Source organism: Lagenorhynchus albirostris, chromosome 19 (assembly GCF_949774975.1).
Source record: "Lagenorhynchus albirostris chromosome 19, mLagAlb1.1, whole genome shotgun sequence".
Taxonomy (NCBI): domain Eukaryota; kingdom Metazoa; phylum Chordata; class Mammalia; order Artiodactyla; family Delphinidae; genus Lagenorhynchus; species Lagenorhynchus albirostris.
The window spans coordinates 19,937,355-19,943,099 of NC_083113.1; the positions used below are offsets into that span (position 1 = coordinate 19,937,355).

The 5,745-nt window shown below is 40.6% G+C and overlaps 1 non-coding gene across 1 annotated transcript; it reads left to right on the forward strand.

Annotated features, from left to right (window-relative positions):
* Window positions 1-380: 380 nt before the first annotated feature.
* Window positions 381-485, forward strand: LOC132510567 (U6 spliceosomal RNA). Its single transcript, XR_009537368.1, has one exon. It is a non-coding gene; the product is annotated as a U6 spliceosomal RNA (small nuclear RNA).
* The last annotated feature ends 5,260 nt before the right edge of the window (window positions 486-5,745 follow it).

Sequence of the window (5,745 nt, forward strand, 5' to 3'; positions counted from 1 at the left end):
AAGGAACTGAATCCTGCCAACAACTACATGAGTGACCTTGGGCATGGATCCTTTCCCAGTTGAAACTTCAGAGAAAGACCTCAGCCTCAGCTGCCATCTGAGAGCAGTCTTTCTCATTTAGATGATCCAAGTAAGCCATGGGCAGATATCAGAGACACTGTGATATAAGCTGTTGTTTTAAGTTACTAAGTTTTGGGGCAATTTGTTATACAGCAATGGATGACTAACACACTTTACCTGTCTACCATTTTTGGACATGTTCCCTCCTTTTATTTGCTGTTATAAATAATGCTGTACTAAATAGCCTTGGGCATATTACTTCATTTTCAGAAATGAATTTCTATAAGTGAAAATGATGAGTCAAAACACATGAGCAGTATGCACTCTGATAGTGCATATAATAAAATTTTGGAATGATACAGAGAAGATTAATATGGCCACTACTTAATGATGATAAACAAAGTCATGATGTGTTCCATATTCTTTTTACAAATGATTAAAAGCAGTTCAATGAAGGAAGGATAGCCTTTTCAACAAATGGTGCTAAAATGAGGGGCCATCTATAGGCAAGAAAATGAAACTCAAACTAAACTTCACACCTTATACAAAAATTAGCTCAAAATTGATTATGGAGTTAAAACATAAAACTTTTAGGAAAAATAGAAAATAAAAATACTTTGGCATCTAGGACTAAGCAGAGAGTCTTTAGATTTGACACCAAAAGCACAATTTATAAAAGAAAAATTTGATAAATTGGACCTCATCTAATTTAAAAACTTTTCCTCTGTGAAAGTCCAGGTGAAGAAGAAAGAAAGAAAAGTAACAAACTGGGTGGAAATATTTGCAAACCACATAGCCAACAAAGAAGTAGTATCTCGAGTATATAAAGAACATGTAAAACTCAATAGTTAAGCAAAACAAACACTCAAATTAGAAAATATGCAAAAGACACAGACTTTTCAATGAAGACGATATGCAGATGGCAGATAAGCACATGAAATGATGTTTAACATTAAGAGCCAGCAGGAAATGCAAATTAAAACCATAATGAGATATCACTGTATACAGATCAGAATGGTGACAATAAAAAATAGTGACATTACCAAATGCTAGCAAGGATGTAGAGAAACTGGATCACTATTATTTTGTTGATGGGAATGTAAGATGGTATAGCCATTCTTGAACACAGTTTGGCAAGTTTCTTATAAAACTAAACATGAAATTGCCCTAGGAACCCCAAATTGCCCTCTTGGGTATTTATCCCAGAGAAATTAAAACTATGTGCACACAAGCACCTGCATGTGAATGCTTGTAGTGGCTTTATTCATAATAGTCCCAAACTAGAACAGCTCAGATGTCTTTAGCAGGTGGAGGGTTTAATTGTGGTACATATATACAAGAAATATTACTCAGCAATGAAAATAAGAAAACTATTGATACATGCAGTCATTTGGATGGATATTCAGGAAATCATCTGAGCGAAGAAAAAATCCAATCTCTATATGTTACATATTACATATTTTATATATTGTTCTTCAAATGACAAAATGTTATGAATGCAGGAGTTAGGGACAAGAGATGGAGAATGGGAAGCAGGAGAGTATGATTTTAAAAGGGCAGTATGAGAAATTCTTGTGATGATGGAAGGTCCTGTATCTTGACTGTGGTGGTAGATATGCGAACATATACATTTGATTAAATTGTATAGAACTGAATATATAATAATACACAAATGAGTACAAGTAAAATTGGGGACATCTGAATGATATGTGGACTGTATCAATGTCATGGTCTTGGTTGTAATATTATACTATAGTTTTGCAAGATGTTACCACTGGTGAAAACTAGGAAGAGGTACATGGGATCTCTCTGTATCATTCCTTTCAACTGAATGCAAATCTATAATAATCTCAGTAAAATTTCAATTTTAAAATAGAGTGAGCATTTTTATAATTTTAAGTATATTGACAACTTTTACACCAAGAAATCACACTAATTCATAACTATACTCACCAGATAATTGAGCAAACAAAAAAATTCACTCTAATTGCAATTTTAAAAGGTCTTTCTAAATATCGTGTACTAAACAGGGAATCAAAGCTGAACCTGTACAGCATTTATAAACATTAAGTGTTAGAAATAAATGATTGAATCATTCAATTAAAGAGACTAGAAAATGAAAACAAAACAAAACAAAACAAGACAACTCTGATGGATGCAAAACTGACCACAAATTCCTCCTGTCCTGGCATCTAAGCTCTTAGGTGGTGTCCTCTCATAATGACTCTAGTCTTGGCCATGGAACTTGGGTTTAGCCAACAGGACAGTGGAAAACACACTACAGGCAGAGACTTGAAACATACATTCGGCCTCACTCTCTTGCTGTGATCACCATGGGAGGAAGCCAGGGCTGGGCTGCTGCAAGATGAGAGCCATGTGGCTCAGTCACCCTTGTCACCCTGGCCAACAGCCTGCAAGCTGCCAGAAGTCTGACCAAGGACACCTTAGAACTTCCAGCTACCAGCTGACTCACCAGCTGACCACAGATGCATGAGTGAGCCGAGCAGTGGTTAGCTGAGCCAGCCTGAACTGGAAGAACCACCCAGCCAACCCATAGAAGCAAAAGCTACATGAAACATGGTTGTTTTTAAGCCACTAAGTTTTGGTGCTGTGGCTTGTTATACAGCAAGAGCCGTGGCCTAAAAACATAGGGTTAAGAAAAAGAGGCAGTTCTCACACAAAGTCACAAGTCATGTCACTGCTCTTCCATCATCCTTGCTAATGAAATAAAGTACTAGGCAAATGGTCTTTAAAGGTATGTATGGGGCTATGGGCTTCTAAGGTGCCCAGAGTCAGGCTGAGAGCAGGGAACACCCCCCTAGACTGAGGTCTGCTTAGAAGCATGCCTCTTCTCTCTGTTGTAAGGGATAGCATTCATTCTGGTGGCTTCCACGTCAGTTTTCCCCACCAAGTAATGAGCCATTTCATCTGAAACCAGAAGAAACAATATGGGAGTGGTCGGAGGCCTTACAGCCTTCACTGGCTGTCAGGGCCTCTGCTCTCAAAGCCATGGCCTCTGCTCTCAAAGCCATGGCTACGCGGACACAGGCCAGATAACGGAAGCAGCCTGTGCGATGCGGAGTTGGGTTGAACCAAGAGTCAGCCCACAGACCTCAAGGCCAAGTGGCACACAGCAAGGTCCTCAGCACATGTGTGGATGAAGGTCTGCACATGGTAACGATCACGGGCACATAAGGTGTGGTGATGCTATGGGCCTGGGATTATTCTGTGGGGGATTCTTCAAGTTTCTCTAGATCGAGAGTAAATGTGTGCAGAAGAACCCAGAATCATTTGCAGGTGGGCTTGCTGAGCTGGCTGGCTTAGTCTCAAACCATCTAGATGGAAGTCAAGGATTTCTGCAGGGACCCGTTCTTCCACAGGTGTTCCTGCAGCCTTGTAAACAAGACAGAAGGGACAGTATGAAGTTAAAAAAAAAACCCTTAAGAACAGACAGGATGGTGCAGAGGCAACACATCTGTTGCAGTGGGACCAGAGGCTGCCAGCAGTGTTTATTTGGCTTTGTGCAGCTGAGAGGCGGACCTGGTTGGAGGTTACAGAGCTTGCTTTCTGAGTGCCTGTAGCACTGGGACAATCAGAGACATGTCTGGTCCTGCAGGATCAGGAGGTATGCTGTGCCTTTCTGAGGGAGCTGGTGACCTCTCCTGGGCCTGTGATGATCACTGCCATTAGGGCACCATCATCCTTGACTTCATGTCATGCATGAGCTTACGAGATGGGTGAAGGCCTCCAGAATCTGAAAAGATGATGATACATGCAAAATTCAAAATGAAATTTTCTTTTTGAAAAATTACATTTACATGTAAGTGGAAATGAACATGTCTTCTTTTTTGATTTTCCAGTCTAGAAGTTCTGGGTATATTCACTGAAGCTGGGTTTTCCTTCCAGGCTGGGCCCCAGCTCTGGGTTCCCTCTGCTTGCTGGGCCTGGCAGCCCTGCATGACCCAGCCATCTGTAAATGCAAGCTCCAGGGCACAGGACCTTGGCCTGCTTCATTGTTATACTGTCCCTGGCCCCCAAAGAGGTCTGGAAACCATAACCCTCAAGTTGTTCACTCACAGTAACTCACTGGTCAGGAAATCCAAATCCACACGATTTCTGGAGATTCCTCAAAGTGGTAGTCTCTCTCTTTCAGGATTGTTGGATTCTTCAAAGATCTGCCTTTGTGCATCTCTGTGGCATGGGCACTAAGACGGATGACTCACATGGTGACTCACACTGTCAGCATTTGCCAGTTTTTAGGTTTCTGAGTCCTATATTGACTTTGTGTTAAAAAACTTAGAAATTAGGATGGGCATTGTAATAAGAAAGAAAGAAAGAAAGAAAGGAAGAAAGAAAGAAAGAAAGAAAGAAAGAAAGAAAGAAAGAAAGAAAGAAAGGAAGGAAGGAAGGAAGGAAGGAAGGAAGGAAGGAAGGAAGGAAGGAAGGAAGGGAGAAACAGAAAGGGGAAGAAGAAAGAAGGGAGGAAAGAAGAAGAAAAAAGAAAGAAAGAAAAAGAAGGAAGGAAGGAAAAAAGTAAGGAAGGGAGAAAGAAAGAAAAAAGAAAGAACCAAAGAAAGAAACGGAAAGAAGGAAGGAAGGAGGGAAGGAAAGAAAAAAGGAAGGAAGGAAGAAAGGAAGAAAGAGTAAGCAAACAAATAAAAGTCTACGGGGCAGGTTGGATGGACATGCTGCTGCTGCCTAGCCAGGGACCTGTGTGCAGTGCCCCACCCAGCCCAGGAACTGCACACCTTCCCTTTGCAAACCTTGGTCCTTCTACTTTCAAGCTTTGTTGTCAAACCTGAAGCGTGGCTTCATCTCAGCATTCTCCTCCAGCTTGCAACCAACTGGATGGCACTTGGGGATCTGGTAAATTGTCCATTCATCTGCCCAGCTTCCCTCTGTTCCTCATATTCTGCATTTTCATGGGTGGCCATTTTCAGCCTGGGCGGCCACCGGCACAAGGAGCTTCAAGAAGGCTTGTCCCAAACCACAGTGTCTGTGAATGCTGGCATTGTCAAGATGGTCCCTGTTACATATCTGCTCATGAGAAGAGGAGAGAAAGCACCTTCCCTTAGCTTTGGGTTGAATTTATTTTAGTTCCACGAGACTGCAAAAGTCCAGACCCATGATGCCTATCTAAAAATCTAACCATATCAAAAGAAAATCTTTGCTGTATAAATGAGATTAGCTATCTCCCAATTTTGGTATATAAATTGGTTCTCCATTTAGACTTCCTCCCCTGCAGTACTCCTTCATTACAAACCATCATTGCATCAGGATAACATTGGAAAAAGGAAAAGCAACACAACAAAATACTCAATTTCATTAATCTGTTTAGCAATACCAATATAATGAGGCATAATATTGATTTTCTTACTTAGGATTTAAAATCTCTACTTCTTTGCACAGAATTAAATGCTTCAAACTGATATTCCACCTCTTTACAGTCGCATCTTTAATTTAGTTGTTATAATTAGGCATTAACGGGTGTCAGTAGGATAGCCAGTTAGAGACCATTCTGTTCTGCTTGTCTTGACTATCACAGTTTAGATGTAAAGTAAATTAGAATGAAAGACTATACAGTCCAATTACAGATAAAAGCAGCAAACTGCACTGTTGTAATTAGATGCCAGGACTATTTTTCTTAGACTTTGTATCTCTGAAGGCCCTTCTTGTAGCTACTTG